General features: G+C 41.6%; 1 protein-coding gene across 3 annotated transcripts in view; it reads left to right on the forward strand.

The window, feature by feature from the left end:
* Nucleotides 1–14389: 14389 nt before the first annotated feature.
* wipf3 (WAS/WASL interacting protein family member 3) overlaps nt 14390–18749 on the forward strand; it is a 103994-nt gene continuing 99634 nt past the window's right edge. Inside the window, exon 1 of one of the 3 annotated variants that reach the window (XM_080206053.1) lies at nt 14390–14612. The gene's annotated coding sequence lies outside the window, so the exon portion shown is untranslated. The remainder of the gene's footprint in view (nt 14613–18749) is intronic. The other 2 variants (XM_080206052.1, XM_080206059.1) reach the window with 2 other exon arrangements.

The raw sequence follows: 18749 nt of genomic DNA on the forward strand, positions 1-18749 counted from the left end.
ATAGCTCAACCCCCTCAACTCCGGTATCAGCCTAGTGAATCTCCTCTGCACTCCCTCCAAGGCCAAAATATCCTTGCGCAAGTGCGGCGACCAAAACTGCATTATCTTGTTACTATTTTTATAACTTCTACTCTTTTCATTTAATGCGTAGTTCTACTATGTTATTGGTACCTATATGGGCCACAGGAACTGGATCGTCATCCTCCCACTACAAATTCTTCTGCAGCCCTGAGGTGATGCCCCAAACCTTGGCACCAGACAAACATCACAGCAATCTGGACTCAATCTTTTCTGCAGAAAACAGTGTCAAACTCACTGGTGACTGAGTTAGCACGGCTTTGTCAAGGGGAGGTCATATCTGACAAATCTGTTAGAGTTCTTTGAGGAGGTAACAAGGAATTTAGATAAAGGAGAATCAGTGTACATGATTTATTTAGATTTCCAGAAGGCCTTTGACAAGGTGCCGCATAGGAAACTTAAATAAGTTAAGAGCTCACAGTGTTAAGGATAAGTTCCTGCCATGGATAGAGGACTGGTTGACTGGTAGAAGGCAGAGAGTGGGGATAAAGGGGTCTTATTCAGGATGGCTGCCTGTGACTAGGAGTGTGTCTCAGGAATCGGTGCTGGGACCATAACTTTTCATAATATGAAGTAATGATTTGGAAGAAGGAACTGAAGGCACTGTTGCTAAGTTTGCAGATGATACAAAGATATGTAGAGGGACAGGTAATATTGAGGAAGCAGGAGGGGCTACAGAAGGACTTGGACAGGTTAGGAGAATGGGCAAAGAAGTGGCTGATGGAAAAATGTGAGGTAATGCACTTTGGAAGGAGGAATGGAGGCATAGACTATTTTCTAAATGGGAAAATGCTTAGGAAGTCAGAAACACAAAGAAACTTGGGAGTCCTTGTTCAAGATTCTCTTAAGGTTAATGTGTAGGGTCATTCAGCAGTTAGGAAGGCAGATGCAATGTTAGCATGTCAAGAGGGCTAGAATACAAGAGCAGGGATGTACTTCTAAGGCTGTATAAGGCTTTGGTCAGATCCCATTTGGAGTATTGTGAGCAGTTTTGGGCCCCGTATCTAAGAAAGAACGTGCTGGCCTTGGAAAGGGTCCATACAAGATTTACAAGAAGATCTCTGGAATTAAGAGCTTGTCGTATGAGGAATGTTTGAGGACTCTGGGTCTGTATTCGTTGGAGGTTAAAAGGATGAGGGGAATCTTATTGATACTTACAGGATAATTCGAGGCCTGGATACAGTGGGCGTGGAGAGGATGTTTCCACTGGTGGTAAAAGCTATAACCAGAGGGCACAACCTCAGGCTAAAGTGATTATCCTTTAAAACAGAGATGAGGAGGAATTTCTTCAATCAGAGACTAGTGAATCTGTGGAACTCAGATGACCTGTGATGGCCAGGTCATTAAATGTCTGTAAGGCAGAGATAGATAGATTCTTGATTAATAAAGGGATCAAGGGTAATGGGGAAAAGGCAGGAGAAAAGGGGTGAGAAAAATATCAGCCATGATTGAATGGTGGGGCAGACCCGATAGGCCAAGTGGCCTAATTCTACTCTTATATCTTATGGTCTTATGGTCCCTTATTGCCATTACATTCCCTTTTGTTTCCCCAACTTAAAAGGGTTCCTGAATCACAGCAACATGGCCAATTTGTTCATCTGCAACTCTCACTGTCTTCCAGAAAAGCTGAGGGAATCTTAAACTTATTGCACAATTGCTAAGGGTTAAGGCTTCTGCTCGTTGCGTCTCTTTACCTGCCACACCTGATTCACACCCTCCTGTCCCTGACCACTGACCAAATCAGAAGACCTATCCTAAGTGATGTGATTGCCTCCTGGTACAACACATCAAGGCAACCTTTCCTCTCCCTAATGTGTTGCAGTGTCTGCAGCTCAACCCCAACCAAATGTCTCAAACAAAACTCCTAGAGCCACAAATACTGCAGACCACGTTACCCAGAAGCTCATACATGCTACAGCCTTGACACCTCACCTGTCCTGTCATCCTTAATGTGTTTTAATTAATTACATAATTATATTATTCACTTAATTATTTTCCTTTTTTATATATTTTATTAAATTTACCTCCAGCTGGTGTACCTTAGGTCTGGAATACCAGATTCTCACAAGGCAGCTCGCCCCTTTCCCTATAGAAAAGTAAGAACCATTTCCTTCAGGGTGAAAAGGTTGAAAAAGCAAAAGAAAAGGAACACCTCCTTTCCCTCCTCACCAAACTCCTCCACTCACCAAACACACAGATAGTTGTTTGCCTCAGCCCTTCACGTTGGGTCTTTAAAATACTCAAGACTGGGTTAAACAGATTTTTCATCAACAAGGGAGGTGGGGCGGGGTGGGTCGAGGACTGTGGAGAACAGACAGGGAAGTGGGGTTGAGACTACAATCAGATCAGTTATGATCTTATCAACTGGCTGAGCAGGCCAAATGGGCTACTCCTGCTCCTAATTCTAGTGTTCTTGTCACACAAACTAAATGTGAACAAATGCATAATGGTGACTTTGACTGTTTCACCATATTGTTTTAATTCATGTCTTTCCCACAGATCCTTCAAGTGTGACACAGGAGCTGAATCAGGAAGAAGCCAAGGAATCCTCAGAGAAGTTTTCACAATCTGGAGAAGTGTCATCACAAGACTCAGGTGAAGATACTTTCACCTTGGTGGGCATTCAAGGGCAATAGGTTCCTACATGGTGAAGCATGCATCCAGAGTAATCAGAAGCAGATGTTAGAGACAGGGATAGCAGTGCAGAGTTCCTGTCATAGGATGCAGGACACTCCTAGCTTTGCTGGAATCAAACATTGAGCCTGGGGGGTCATCCATGAATATGACAATTCTTGAGCATCAACAGAAAGATGTGTGTGGTTGTATGATTCAGTCAGCATTTCCAGAAGCAATGCATATCTTTGAAGAACGATTGGAAGAGTCCATATCAACACAAGTACAATGATGTTTCAGGCATTTGCACTATTATCCACCTCCATGGAATGAGTTGCCAACTGCATGAAACATCAGACACAGCAGGCAAATGAGTGCATCCTTAACTTGACCAATGACCTGCATACTTGGTCTTCTACATTAAATAGAATAAAGGAAAGCCTTATTTTGGCCATTCAATGCCTTACTGAAGTGTAGCAAATGCTCATCAGCTCTTGGCTAGCAGGAATGGTGTGGTATACAACTAGAGAAAAGTCAGAAGGAAATGGGGATTCTGCTCAAGGTACTCTTTCTCAACCCCTGCACCCCACCTGTTAAATCAGAGCCCCCATGCAACCCTGATGACTGTGTCTGCCCTTGCACAGGTATAGTTAGATTTGATACTCTTTGGTGGGACCCTCATGGCAGTGTCTGTCAAAGGTATCTCAGATGTCAGAGCAGAGGAACAAGCAACATGCCTCAAACTCTGCTGAAGTCACAGCTGTAGCACTGCATTAGTTACGCAAAGGGATTCACTTTGGTGATTATAAAGCACCGTAACTCCTGCCAGTTCAGATGGCTGGTTGCACATCCGCATTGACCCATATATGTGCTGAATGCCAATGATGTCATTCCACAAGTAAACCTCTGTGCTTGCATGAAAAGCTTTTATATCTGTATGAATGCACTGCTTGCAATGAATATGGTTAGAAGTTTAGGTTTTGTCAAAAGAACACTAAAGCTATCTATTCATTAATTAGGGACAAGTAACCTTCCAAATTCCAATGTTGAGCCAGCCATTTTTGGTTCATGTACCAAATTGTTACGTCGACTAGAGAGGAGAGGCTGAACCCCAATCTCTCAACGTTAAAACTTATCCTAAGTAGACCCTGCTCACATAGAAGTTGCATGAAATAACAGGAACACAAATCAAGCAATAATTACACATAGAGGACTTATTTAGCTGATCAGGAACCATTAAAATACTTTGTGTGAAATAGTCCTTGTTCCATGACTGGATTCAAGTCTGCTATTAGATTTTGTGTTTAAATTATACTTCCGTGGCATTCTATGCCTAGTTTCAAAATAAATACTAAAACAGAAGTAGCCAGTTGTTTTTATCTCTTTAATGTGCTGCTGCTAACTTTAATATGGGCCTGAATTTCAAGCTCCCCTGCCAGCATTGAATGGGCTTCTCACTGATTTCCCACCCACCCTGATCTCTCAGTCATTTTGCCCTGGGACAAGCAAGGCCTTGGACAGACTGTCCACTAACTTCTCCAACTGAGGCCCTTAAGTGGCCAATTATGCATCACTTAAGGGCCATTTCCCACGCAGCTTCATTTTTTAGGCTGGCAGGAGATTATCCAGGGTATGGCGGAAGCCCAAAAATATTCAGGTTTAGTACTGGGACAGAGAAGAGGAAGACCTTCCATTAAAAACTTCAGGCAGCTCCCCCATCTTTAGGGTCTGGTGGTCACTGGACCTCCCTGCCCCACACCGTCTTTTCTCTCAACACCCAAATTCTCCACTTTCCTACCTTCCCCTGGCCTTTCCTACTCACCCTGCCCAGAGACCCAGAAAACCTACCTTTGCCTGCAGTCTTGGGACTTGGACTCATGGGCTGCAAGAAGTCTTAATTTTGTCCCCTGTAGGCATTAGAGAGATGCTGGTCAATTAAATTGAGTAAGGGGCTGAAATCCCGCCTGCAGCCAGTTCACACACACTGGAGCGTGGAATAGCTGCACAACTGGCAATGTCAGCAAGCATATGTTCCCCACCGATTCTGAAATAAAATCAAAATTTTGAAAACGCGTGTTGGTATCTGAAAAGAGAAGGCCAAGTTCCAGATGTCAGAGCAGCAATTGAACAGAAATCTTCTGCCACTAAAGCTCAATGGAATGTTGTGTTAGGCCACTTCAATAGATGAGTTGAGAAATTAGTATCATATTACTTCACTGGTATTCAGTTGCAGTGTGCATGGGGTGTGATTATGCAAATTACAGCCAGCATTTTTAGGTTTGTGCATGTACTTCAAATAAGTACATGTTTGTTCCTCAAATTCAGAATCCATAGTGTGGCATTAAAAGACATTAAAAACCACATTTTAAGTTACCTCTACAAACTATGATGCGTTGGGCACATTTGTGCGATACATTTGTCTTCGATGCCAGGTTCAAAAAAAACAAGACGCAGTTTAAGACTTCTGTCACTCTTCTTAAAAATGTATCAGTGAAGTCATTATTCACAAAGGTCATTAAATAAAATTCTGAACTGAACTGAAACATCTTTAAAAAGGGGTATGGTTTTGATTGTTGCCTGCAGAGGGGAGAAAACACAGCTGTGATTATTTGAGTGGTGCCATTTTTAGTCCTGGCTGCTGCCTACGCTATGATGTAAGAAAGGAACAGAATTGACTGTGCATGCCTAACGTTGGCTATGATGTTGGCAACTCTCATTTTGTTAATAGATTGGAAAATGGGAATGAATCAATTTATTTCAAGTCTCCTATGCCCAGTCATCACATTGTTGCCTTCTACCTTCCAAATGAACATTAGCTTCGAAGGAATAGTATGATCAGAATGGAAGATAAATAAACAGTACGAATGTGATTGAGGTATTTCTGATTGTGAGAATGATTTGAGTGAGAGTTCAGTGGGGGACAGGGACAGTGGGCTGAGCACTGTTGTGTCATCAGGTCTCACATACTGAACTGTGCCTGGATGAGTCCATAGCTGGCTTCTCTGATGGCTAGGTGAGCAGCCAGAGTGGACACATCAGGTACCTCCTCATTCTGCTGTTCCTCCTCCAAGAATGTATTTGGTCTTCAACTTTCAACTATCATTCTGAAGACCCTTTCTGTTGCATACTCCAGATCTGTTCAGGACCTGAATCACATCTTCAGTAATCCAATGGATTGTTAATAGTTTGCCTGTGGATTCATGTAGCTCAAGTTTCTATCCTTTTACTACATAAGTGGTAGGGCTCCTCACTGGTATCATCTGCCACATCCTTGGAGGTTGACTGTTGGAGTTCTGAAGACCTTTAGGAGATTTTACTGGAGCAGAATGAAGGAATCATGGCTATTTCCAAGATGATCTTCTCCAGGCATGAACACTTTCTAGTGGTCATATACTAACTGAGCATAGATTATATGGAATCCCTTCCGATTGACAATTGCTGGTTGTTCTGAGTGCACCTTGAATGTATGCTTTCAATGGCTCCATGTATGTGTGGGAACCCAGCTACTGCAAAAAAAGTGAGAGACCTCTATCTTTGACTGACCTCATCAGTAACAAAGTGAATATAAGTGGCCCAGGCAAACATGACATCAATCACATGTGAGTTGCTGATTGTGAAATCATGCAAATATCACCAGCAGATCTCTGAAAGAAGCCAGAGGTGAAGAAATGCGGGCTGTGGCAACTTTTACGGCCACATTGCATGCCCACCTGATCTTCTGGGAAGGAAGTTTTGTTCCAGGTAGCTGCAAATGTCAGCAACAATTGCCTCAAAAACCTAAGCTCCCTGAGCCACTGTTACTCAGTCATGTTGAGAAAATTAATCTTCTGCTAGTATACCCTGTGCTTGGGTTATCATTCCCACCAAGTTGAATCTGAGTCCTTCCTTTCTGTTCTAGCAGCATTTGAAAGGAGAAGGCAACAACTGCTGCTGCTGGTTTTGCTCTTGCTGCTCTTCACGCTACTGATGTTGCTGCTCCTCTTGTTCCTCATCAGAAGTCCAAGGTATAACAGCATAAGTTGTTCCCATGCTACATTGAAGGTTGACAGCAGGAAAGTGTAGATCAAGGTTAGTAAAGACCAAGACAGTGGAAATGACATTCAACCTGTTGGAACTCACCCGTAAGACAATTTAAAAAACATACTCTGAGAACAGGTCCTGTGAGAAAATATATAGTTTTACTGTTAAGGTTTTCAACCTTTTAATTTCACAAAACTATCAGTCATTATGCTGCTCTTACTTCGAACTTGGTGCATTTCATACATTTCTGAAAACCCATGCTTCGGCCTGTTAAAAGCAAGGATACTGGGTTCAAATGAGAAGTACTTGTCACTTAGCAGATTTAAATACAAGATTAAGTAGAATCTTGTGAGGATTCTAACATGCTGGGAAGTGGAAAGGTTGGGGGGGGGCGGGGGCGGAGGGGGGGTGCGGTGATGGGGGCCGCCATCACCACCAACCCCCAAACACATCTGGCATCCACCTCCCTTGGTCCCTTGGCAATTAAAATTCTATCATAATGTAATATTGCTAGCTTCAAAAATGCAACTTTGATTGAATGAGGACAAGATAGAATGAGCAATTGAATAACCTACTGATATTTATTGTGTGGGTTCATATATGAATGATCATTTGGGCAATGTTCCAATGGTACCTCGGGAACCATTCTCAGTAAAATTCAATCTAATCATATTCAGCAATATTGGATTAATAAATTGCAATATAGATTTTGACCAAATTATGACATGCTGGGACATGAACTAGGCTGAGGGGAATTTATAACATGGCCTATTATCATTCCAATTCATTCAAACCTTTGTGCTGTTAATACACTGTCCTTGATATAGTTGTATACATTGCCTTTAACAATGTATATAGTTGCTTCCACATTGCCCTACATTTTCTTCCCTCTTCAGGTGCTCATCCAATTCCCTTTTGAATCTGCCTCCACCACTATAAAATGTTAACGCCTGGAAATTCCTTTGTCAGAATATCAGTGGAATCCCAGAGGGAATCAAGAACAGGTAAAATGGCACTAAGACCATTTTTATGGGAGATCAGCAAACCCAAGTGAAGTTATCCTACAATTTTTCTTATCGTGTTTTCACATTAAAAATAAACTTTCCCGTGATAAACTGTGCCTCAAGCTCTTTCATAGAAGCCTATATGATTGAGGACTGCGACCCCACCAACTGCTCATCTCTCCTACCCTCATGCCACCATCACATAGCCTTTTACTAAAATGAGAAGGAAATACCTTTAAATGAAGCCAAAAACTGACAGTGGCTTCCATCTATTTTTGGAGAGGTTTCAGAAGAATTCCTTTCATTGATGAGAAATTACTGGATCTGATTCTAGGGAATGAGGTGGGTCAAGTGGAACAAATGTTAGCAAGGAAACATTTAGAGAGCAGTAATCATAATAGCACAATGTTTAAGTTAGCTAGGAAAAGAACAAAGAGCTATCTAGATAATTGCTATCAAAAGAGCTGTCAAAATAATTGGAGGCAAATTCTGTGGGGTGAAAACAAATCTGGTCAAGTAAGTTGAGATTAAAGTTTAGCAATCAAAACTGTAACAGAACAGTGGTGTGTTTTAAAGGAAAGATAGCTCACATACAAATGACATACATTCCCACAAGGGGAAAGGTAGGACAAATTAAACCAGATTTCTCTTGCTGATGCAAGAGAGTAACATATCGCAGAAAAAGCTTGCATATGACAAATGTCGGACTGATGACATAATTGAGAACTGCGTTGAATATAAAAAGTTTAGAGGGGAAGTGAAAAAGAAAATAAGAAAGGCAAGGAAGGAGTATGAGAAAAGATTGGTAACTAATGTAAAAGCAAATCCAAAGGTCTTTTGTAGGCATACAAATAGTCAAAGCATGCCAAAAGGAGTTGGGCAGCTTGGTGATTTTGTACTTGTCCTTATAAAGATGGAAGATACTGCTGAAGTCACAGTGAAGGAGGAAGTCTTTGCAACACTGGAGGGGCTGAAAATTGATAAGGAGGTGATGTTAGAAAGACTGGCTACATTTAAAGTTGATGAGTCTTCAGGACTGGATCAGATGCATCTGAGGATACGAGGGAAATAAGGAAGAAAACTGGAGTGACACTAGCCATAATCTTAAATTCATTCTTAGATACTGGAATGATGTCTGAGGACCGATGTCACATCGTTGTTCAAAATATTATGTAAGAATAAAAAAACGAGCAACTACAGGCAGTCAGTTTATCCTCAGTGGTGGGAAATCTTACATAAATGATAATCTGCAGCAAAATTAACAATCACTTTGGCCTTTGTGGATTAATCAAGGAAAATCAGCATTTGTTAAAGGCAAATCCTGTTTCCCTCATATGATTAAAGTTTTTGATGGGGTGATAGAAAGGATTAATGAGAGGAATGAACTTAATGGACTTCCAAAAGGCATTTGAAGAAGTGCCCTGGAGTCAGTATTCGGCCCTCTGTTCTTCTTAGTATTTATTGATAACCTACATTTGGGTATGCAAGGCAAATTTCAAAATTTATGGATGGCACAAATTGTGAAGAGGTTGGTGAAAGACACAAGAGGATATAGAAGGCTGCTGTAATGGCCTACTCCTGTTCCTATTTCCTATGTGTCTATATTTGCACAAATCATTGAAAGTAGAAGATTGAGTAAATGGTTAAAACGGCATGGGTTGGGGGAGGTGGTGGGGTGGTCCAGGACTTTATACAGAGAGGCATAGAGTATAAAAGCAAGGAAATTATGATGAACATTTATAAAACACTTTTACAGCCTCAAATGGAGTGTGTATAATTCAGGGCATCACATTTCAGAAAAGATGTGAAGGCTTTACAGAAGGTATATAGATGTATGTAGTTACATGCCTTTAAAGAAGGCATGTAAAATCACCAGCTCCAATGCACCTCTTCCTGATGAGCTCATTGCATTCTACACCTGTTTTGAGCAAGAGATCAGCGAGAGCATGCCCTCCACCCTGGAAGCCCTAGATGAAGCTATATCTGAGGTCACCGTTGTAGATGTCAGAGCAGCTTTCTTAAAGGTCAACCCATGGAAAGCGACTGGCCCAGATGGGATTCCCGGGCGAGCACTCAGATCCTGCGTGGATCAGGTGGCGGGGGCATTCACAGACGTCTTCAACCTCTCTTTAAAACAATCTGAGGTCTCTATCTGCTTCAGGAAGACAACCATCACCCCAGTACCAAAGAAAACCCAGACAGCATATCTTAATGACTATTGTCCAGTGGCTCTGACATCCATCATTATGAAGTTCTTCAAAAGATTGGTCATGGCACAAATCAATTCCAGCCTCCCAGACTGCCTAGATCCACTAGGCAGGTTTGTCTACTGCCACAACAGATCCACAGCAGACACCATTTCCCTGGCTCTGTACTCAACCCTGGAAAACCTAGATAACAAAGACACCTATGTCAGACTCCTATTTATTGACTACAGCTCAGCCTTCAACACCATTATTCTGACAAAACTCATCTCCAAATTCCATGACCTGTGCCTTGGCTCCTCCCACTGCAACTGGATCCTGAAATTCCTAACCCACTACAATGAGTAAGGACAGCTCCTGCACAATCATCCTCAACCGATGCCCCACAAGATTGTGTTCTTAGCCCCCGACTATACTCCATATACATCTATGACTGTGTGGTCAAATTTCCCTCCGATTCGATTTTCAAGTTTGCTGACAACACCACTGTAGTGGGTTGGATCTCAAACAATGATGAGACAGAGCACAGGAATGAGATAGAGAACCTGGGGAACTGGTGCGGCAGCTATAACCTCTCCCTCAATGTTAACAAAATGAAGGAGATTATCATTGACTTCAGGCAGCAGAGTAGAGAAAATACCCCTGTCAACATCAACGAGGATGAAGTAGAAATGGTTGAGAACTTCCAGATCACCAACAACCTATTCTGGTCCCCCCATACCGACACTATAGTTAAAAAACCCCACCAATGCCTTCACCTTCTCTGAAGACTAAGAAAATATGGCATCTCAGCTATGATTCTCATCAACTCTTACAAATGCACCATAGAAAGCATTCTTTCTGGTTGTATCACAGCTTGGTATGGTTCCTGCTCTGCCCAAGACTGCAATAAACTACAAATGGTTATGAATGTAGCCCACACTATCACGCAAACCAGCCTCCCATCCATCGACTACACTTCCCATTGCCTCAGCAAAGCAGCCATCATAATTAAGGACCTCACACACCCCGGACATTCTCTCTTCCACCTTCTTTCTTCGGGAAAAAGATAAAAAGTCTGAGGTCACATACCAACTGACTCAAGAACAGCTTCTTCCCTGCTGCTATCAGAATTTTGAATGGACTTCCCTTGCATTAAGTTGATTTTTCTCTACACCCTAGCTATGATTGTAACACTACATTCTGCACTCTCTTGTTTTCTTCTTTACGAACGGTATGCTTTGTCTGTAATAACATGCAAGAAACAATATTTTTCACTGTGTGCTAATACATATGACAATAATAAATCAAATCAAAGAAGGTGCAGAAAGTTTACAAAAATGATTCCAGGGATAAGGGATTTCAGTTATATCGACAGATTGAAATCTGAGGTTCTTTTTGGAGAAGAGAAGGTTGAAAGGAGATTTGATAGAAGGGTTCAAAATCATGAGGGGTCTATACAAAGTAGATAAAAATAAATGGTTGGTGGGAAGCTGGAGACTAGATAACAACAATATAAGGTGAATGGTTAAAAAAAGCAACTTGAAGGAAAACTTCTTTATTCAACAAGTGGATAGGAATGCATTGTTTCAAAATTGGATGAAGGCGAAACGTACACATGATAACTAATTATTTTTAAATTGTAAAACATTGTAGTTACATTTTGCTATTTTCAGTTGCATCTTTTGATATTTTGTATAAAGAAATTGTAACATGATTAAAGTCATATTTGTTTTTGCATTGGGTGATGTTATTGAAGCAGGTCAATTGTAAAGACACATTCTAATCAGTAATCTGTAAACTGTCTGTGCTGTTATATGCTCTGTCTGAGGCCAGAACTCTCCTTTCACCTGACGAAGAGGCCAACCTCGAAAGCTTGTGAGTTTACTATCAAATAAATCGGTTGGACTTAAACCTGGTGCTGTCAGACTTCCTACTGTGTTTACCCCAGTCCAATGCCGGCACCTCCACATCATGGACACAACAGGCCAAATGGCCTCTTTCTCTGCTGTAATCGTGATAATGACAAGGAGCCATATTGACTCACTGATGCATACTTTCTAGCAGAGAAGTTTCTGGGCAACAAACTGAACTCATTAAGGCCCGAGTTAGGGTCTATATTACAGGTTGAGGGCCACCAGCTACACAGAGGTGGCTTCTTTGCGACACGTCCATGGGGGCCATTGGAACTGAGGGCTGCAAGGTGCAAAGAGTGAGCCATGGACAGGGAAGGACTCCATGATTTCTAGAGGTGATAATGCCACTTCGTATTGATTGATATTTCTTAATTTTAATGAATTTTCTGAAAGAGCAGTCTTCTTTTGCCTTACTCAACCCTGAGGTTCAACTTGCCCCTACTCACTCATTAGTTAATTTGTACACTCTTGGATGTGATGGTTTGCAGGCAACCTTTGCAAACGTGGAAACCATTCTGAAAATATTTTTAACAATATGTATCACAAATGCTTCCATTGAATGTTCTTCCTCTGCATTAAAAAGTTTGGAAAAATACCTGTGAATTACAATGAGTTGGGAACATTTAACCAGTTCAGCAATACTTACAATTAAAAATGCATCCTTACAAGGTTTTACCCATGGTGAGTTTATTGCTCATTTTGTGAAGAAAACCTGCAGAAGAAAAACAATCTAAATTGTCATGGATTGCAAACTGATAAAGCAAGAAAATCTTAAAAATATGTCCCTCTTCCATATTCTCTTGTTTAAATTTTGTTTTTCAAATGGGACCATTATATATTGGTCTGATATCATGGCTGTCATGTGCAGACAGTTATAATTGGTGAGTAACCACCATCCCCCATCACTCTCAGTTCCCACATTCCAAAAGTCTGTTTTGGACAAAGAATGGTATCCTGCCAGACGGTTGCCCATTTGACTTGGACTCACTGAATTCCACTTGGTTGGAGTATTTACTCATGCACTGGACTTCTATTGGCTCATTCTGTCCTGCACTGGCCTGTGCTGTGCTGCAGTCATACCATTGGCTGATTTCTCCATCCTGTTGCTCTTCGGCCAGTCCACCTCAAGACACATAGATCACAATATTGACGATCTGCACCATCATGCTGACAACAAGGAGGCTTGGATTTTCAATTGATCAATAACAGGCTTGTTTTCCTTAGTCAGAAAATACCAAAGCAGTAATTTGTCATTTGTATTTTTCTTGTATTTTTGCAGCTTGCATTGTGGATTTGAATTGATCAATTATAGGCTTGTTTACATCAGTTACGAAGCACTGAAGCAGTGAGCAGTGACTTGTGTACTTGTATTTTTTTTGGGCTCCTGCGGCTTGCATTATGGAATTGAATTAATCAATTACAGCCTTATTTCATTAGTTAAAAAGCATTGAAATAGCGCTCTGTGTACTTTTCTGTATTTTTGTGGTTTGCACTGTGTGACGTTAGGGTGACTGTCAGGAGGACATGATGTCATTGGGGTCAGGGCACTCATTTGTGGGTGGAGCTTGACATCACCTCGGGCAAAGTTTGGCATCACTGTAGTGGGCAATGTCACTGGAGCAGGCCATGACATTGTGGGGGGGTGCTGAGTGTAGCGCTCCCAAAGTGTTAAGTCCATCTCTGCCACTTCCACACTGTCCCAATGAGCCCAGAGATTGGTATCTTTGAATATTTATTTTTAATTCCTATCCAGGCACACCTCCATGTGGTTGTGCCCTTTTGATTCAGCATCATCCACCTCTCCCAGTGGGATTGACAAGGCCTGCGGTTGGGCTGGTAGCATTGGAAGTCAGTTGGGTGGCCACCTTTGGAAAACTAGCTCCAACTATCTGGCTCCCAGCTACCATTTGATCCCAGCATCAGGGTCCCAAATTCTGGGGAAGAATTCATCCTTTGATTCTATTTTAATTGATCACTAAAGGGAATCAACACAGTGAGACCACTTGGCCCAAAAGAAAAATATTGCGCAGGCTTGAAACTTAAAATGCTGGCAAGCAGCAGGCCAGGCATCTGTAAAGAGAACATTTGTTAAGTCAATAATGGTTCATCAGAGAAGACTGTATTTACGGCTTGAAAACTGGAAACTTCTATGGATGCAGGTTAACGTAGTTGAAGCTCTCCCATTGCATCAGCTATGCCTTTCGCTACTAAATGTGCTGCTGTGTTTGAGTGCATTACTAGTTATTTAGGATTAGTTCCTTGTAATGTCAATGTTACCACGAATGTTTCATTCTGGGTCTAGTAGTTTGACAGTCGTTTGTGATGTTGGTGCCTCTTCAAATTGAAAGCTGAGGGTGGATGGCAGGTGCAACGGGGCGCCCCTTCCCCGAGGGTGACTGACAGCTGAGGGCGGGAGGGCAGGTGGAAGGGGGCACCGCCTCCCCGAGGGTGATTGACAGTTGAAGGTGGGAGGGCAGGTGCAATGGGGCACCGCCTCCTATGAGGTGATTGGCAGCTGAGGGTGGGAGGGCAGGTGCAGTGGGGCCCCGCCTCCCCGAGGGTGATTGACAGCTGAGGCTGGGCTCGGCTTTCGGATCCCCAAGCTGGAAGGAACTGGTTGAGCTTCTGCGAACAGAACAAGTAACTTCGTGTTCGAACCCGGTCTGTCGCATTTCCACCTGCCAGAAGCAGCGAAAAAGGTGTCTAATTTTGTTGTCACACATATGTTGATGCGACGGGTGTTGTGGGAGGCTGCCTCTGCCCGGTGAGTTATTTACCCCTTTACTCGGGTTGATTTTGTAAGTAGGTTTTATTTAATTGGTATTTTCTTATTGCAGCAGATAAAACTAAAACATTCCTCGTGGTTTAACGTGAGCAGTGTCGTTTTTAATAAACCTCACTTGCTGTCACCGAACCTTAAATTTTATTCGGACAGTAATCTTCATCATTTGGTATGATTCTTTTATGTGGGGTGGGTGGTGTTAGAGTTTTTATAAAGTGCGATTAACAATAATATAATTTAGGAGGGTTGTAAGTTAAATGTAGATTCTGTCGTTATTTATGCATAACCTTGTGTCTATCAAAATTATTCAATGCCAAATGAAGCCTAGGGTTGGAATCAGCTGTCAGCTATGGAAAAATGTTCATCCAACTAACTTGCATTGAAAGAACGTGAAATATTTGTGTCTGCAGATAATAATGGGGTTTCAGTTTCAGCAAGGTAATCTCTTGCTTGTACGCAGTAATTGTAGGGGAAAAGCCACAACAATCCAGTACTTTCCAGGTTTGTCTGCCTTTTCCTTCAAAGTTTGCGGTATGTAGTGAGTGGGTGAAGCCCAGAAGTATCACTGTGAGGGAGCTGAACCTTCTATCTTCAGCTGCATAAGAATCTTGAACGGACAAGAAGTGTTGTTACATTCCAATAGCATGCCATCGCAATTGAATCTGTACATTGCTTTTGAATATAAGATATAACCTTTCTGTTGCGTGCAGTCTAGCCTATATATGAAGTTAATGGCACACATTTATTAATTATTTGGCTCAAATGTTATTTTGTAGAAGAGCAACACATCACAAATTATCGTTACAGTCAACGAATAGCAAGTAGGAATGAAAAGCGCCAATCAAGAAAAAAACTATTAATCAAAATCTCCAGTGAAAAAAATATTTTAAATCCACATTTCAAAAGCTGCTTTCAGTACCAAATTGAACATTTCCTAGCTGAAATAATTAAAGTGAGGTTTGCAACATAATAGATCATTTTAAACGATACGATTCGCAACAAAATAGTTAAATGTAGTATTTCCCTATGCATAAAATGAATCCAAAAGGCAAGTGCCTTTCTGAATGGCCTTGAGCTCATGTTCATTACAATAGCTGAAAAAGAAACAACTGGAACTGGCAGAAGTGTACGTGCCCACAACTCCGAGCATGACACAGTCATGGACAAAGCTCCCTGTATGGATTAGTGGAACAGTCTGTGCTACTTTAATCTACTTATTCCGAAGGCTATCGCAGTAATTATGAATTATGTATTATTACACACAAGGTAAAAACGCGAACTTTGGAACCTTTTCTGAGGTGCTGTATATTGACAGGAAAGCCAAGGACTGACTGCCTGTGACAGTGTGAGAGAAATGCTGACAGCTAGATTGTGAATTTGTTCAGTGTCTTAGGATTTGCTGGCTATAAGCCAACACTCGCCATGAAAATCGCAATTTTTAGCATAAACTTCTCAAAATTTTCTGCAAGGATTTTTCTGAAAAGAACTGCCTTATATTCAGGAGTTGTTTAGCACGTTGTATGTGACGACAGAATTATGAACAATGCTGAATCTGAGGGTGGAGTTTTTATATTTTGTGATGTATCCAGAATTGTTATGTAGGTGTTTTTTTAAATGTGTGTGCTGAGTGCTAGAACAACAATTTTTCACGATTGGACATTTATTCATGGAACCAACATATTTATTTGTTTAACTTTCTACCTTTAGTAGGTCAATAAAACTCACTACAAAACCAATTGAAAACAATCTCATACAAACTTCTTTTCAAATTATTTCACTGGCAATTTGTCACCACTCAGTCAGATAGGAACTTTTTGTTTGTTATTCAAAACTGCTTGTACAGTATCTCAATTTTAAAGAACTTTTTTAACACCCAAATCTTTTTGAGTTCTTACAGAATTTAATTAACCACACTTATTTCAATGTTACTGTAAAAATATGTGACTAAAGCTTATCATTTAAATATCATGCATTTGCAATGACATATAATTAATGGTCCTTGATTAATGCTTTCTCCAGTAGATTAAAAGCCAAAAAAAAAAAATAATTTTATGTTACTATTATTCCTTCATGGTTGTCTAACTCTTAAGAGATTAAGACTTGAGCTTTATCCTGTTGCTAATATGGATTCTGCTGACTATACACCTTACTGTTGTGATGTACTGCTACATTATTTGCAAATCTGAAATTTACCTCATCAACACGAGAAACTTCAGAAAATACCTTGTTGATTTACATATTTTTGAGTGTGTCTACATGATAATAAAATTAGTGAGGAATTTAGGAACAGAGAGGGTGGGATCCTCCCCAAAAAATTCTAAATGTTGAATTTGCATAAAAGCTGGAGTAAATCCTGCTGGCTTTTTTAGCAGGATTTTCAACAGGCAGGGCCTATTCCCACTGGAGAGGCCGGCAGCATAGCGCAGAGCAAGCCACTGCACATGTGCCAATCTGTCAGCGCCAAGATCGGTGTATGCACAGTAACCCCACACTGCCAGGTCCCGATCGATGGCCAGCTCTGCGACCCCGCATCACTGGCACACAAATCCTCGATTGCTGGCCCTGTGGATGAGTCCAGCATAGCCTTGACCTCCCCCTCACCCGGCCGGCTTCGATCCACAGCCCTCGCAGTCTCAATCTCCCCTCAGACTCCCAGCAGCCCCGATCTCAGCATATGTAGTAACAGGAGTAGGCCAGTCAGCCCTTTTAAGCCTGTTCCATCGTTCTGTTAAATTATGAAATATCTATATCTTAACTTTAGCAATTCACCTTAGTTCTGTAACTCTGTAATCAGCAGACTAAAAATGAGGTGCCAACCTGTTGAAGCTACAATAAAGTACTACTTGCATGCCAAGTGGCAGAGCAGCATGCAATCAATAGAGTTAAGTGATCCCACAATCAGTGGATCAGAACTAAGCTCTGCAATCCTGCCACATCCAGTTGTGAATGTTGATGGACAATTAAACAACTTATTGGAGGGGGAGGTTCCACGAATATCTCCATCCTCAATGATGGGTGAGCCCAGCTGCACCCTGCAAAAGACAAGGCTGAAGTATTTGCAGTCACCTTCAGTCAGAAGTGCTGAGTGGATGCTTCATTTCAGCCTCCTGCAGAGGTCAGATATTAGAATGGACAGGCACTTTCAGAAGACTTTCAATAAGATCTCACCTAACAGTATAGTCAGAAGCTTTTCCCTGGGGTGGAAGAGTCAGTTATCAGGGAGAATAGGTTTAAGGTGCGAGGGGCAAAGTTTAAAGGAGATGTTGAAGGCAAGTTTTTTTACACAGAGGGTAGTGGGTCCCTGGAACGTTGGGGAGTAGTGAAAACAGGTATGATAGTGAATTTTAAGGGATATCTTGACAAATAGATGAATAGGATGGGAATAGAGGGGTATAGTCCATGGAAGAGTAGGCGTTTTTAGTTCAGTCGGGCAGCATGGTTGGTGTAGGCTTGGATGGCCGACGGGTCTGTTCCTGTGCTGAAATTTCTTTGTCTTTGTTCTTTGTCTACACCATCACAGATCCCAGTTTTCAGCTAATTTAGTTCACTCCAGGAGATATCAATAAATAGCTGAAGGTACTAGATCCAGCAACGGCTATAGCAACATCCTAGCAGTGGTATTTAAGATGTGCTGCAGGCTAGCTAGCCCCTAACCAAGCTGTTCTACTATAGCTAGAATACCAGCATCCACCTGACAGTGTGGAATATCGCCCAGGTATGTTTTATCCACAAAAAAGCAGGACAAATCCAATCTACCAATTATCGCTCCATTAGTCAACTCTCAGCTGTGAGCATTATGATGGAAAGAATTGTTCATCATGCTATCAAACAAAACTTACACAGCAACAATCTGTCACTGATGCTCAGTTTTGATTTCTCCATGTCCACTCAGTTCCCGACCTCATTACAGCTTTGGCCTTAAAATGGAGAAATGAGCATAGCTCAAGAGGCCAGGTAAGAGTGACTGCCCATTACACCAAAGCAGCTTTTGACTAAATGTGACACCAGGGAACACCAGCAAAATTGAAGAGAATGTTGAAGCCAATCATCTCAGCCCCAGGATATCAGTGCTGGAGTTTCTCAGGGTAATAATGCCCTGGGTTCAATGTTCAGCTGCTTTATCAGTGACTTTCCGTTCATCATGAAGTAAGAT

This window comes from Carcharhinus amblyrhynchos, chromosome 2 (assembly GCF_965287045.1).
Source record: "Carcharhinus amblyrhynchos chromosome 2, sCarAmb.v2.hapA, whole genome shotgun sequence".
Lineage (NCBI taxonomy): Eukaryota > Metazoa > Chordata > Chondrichthyes > Carcharhiniformes > Carcharhinidae > Carcharhinus > Carcharhinus amblyrhynchos.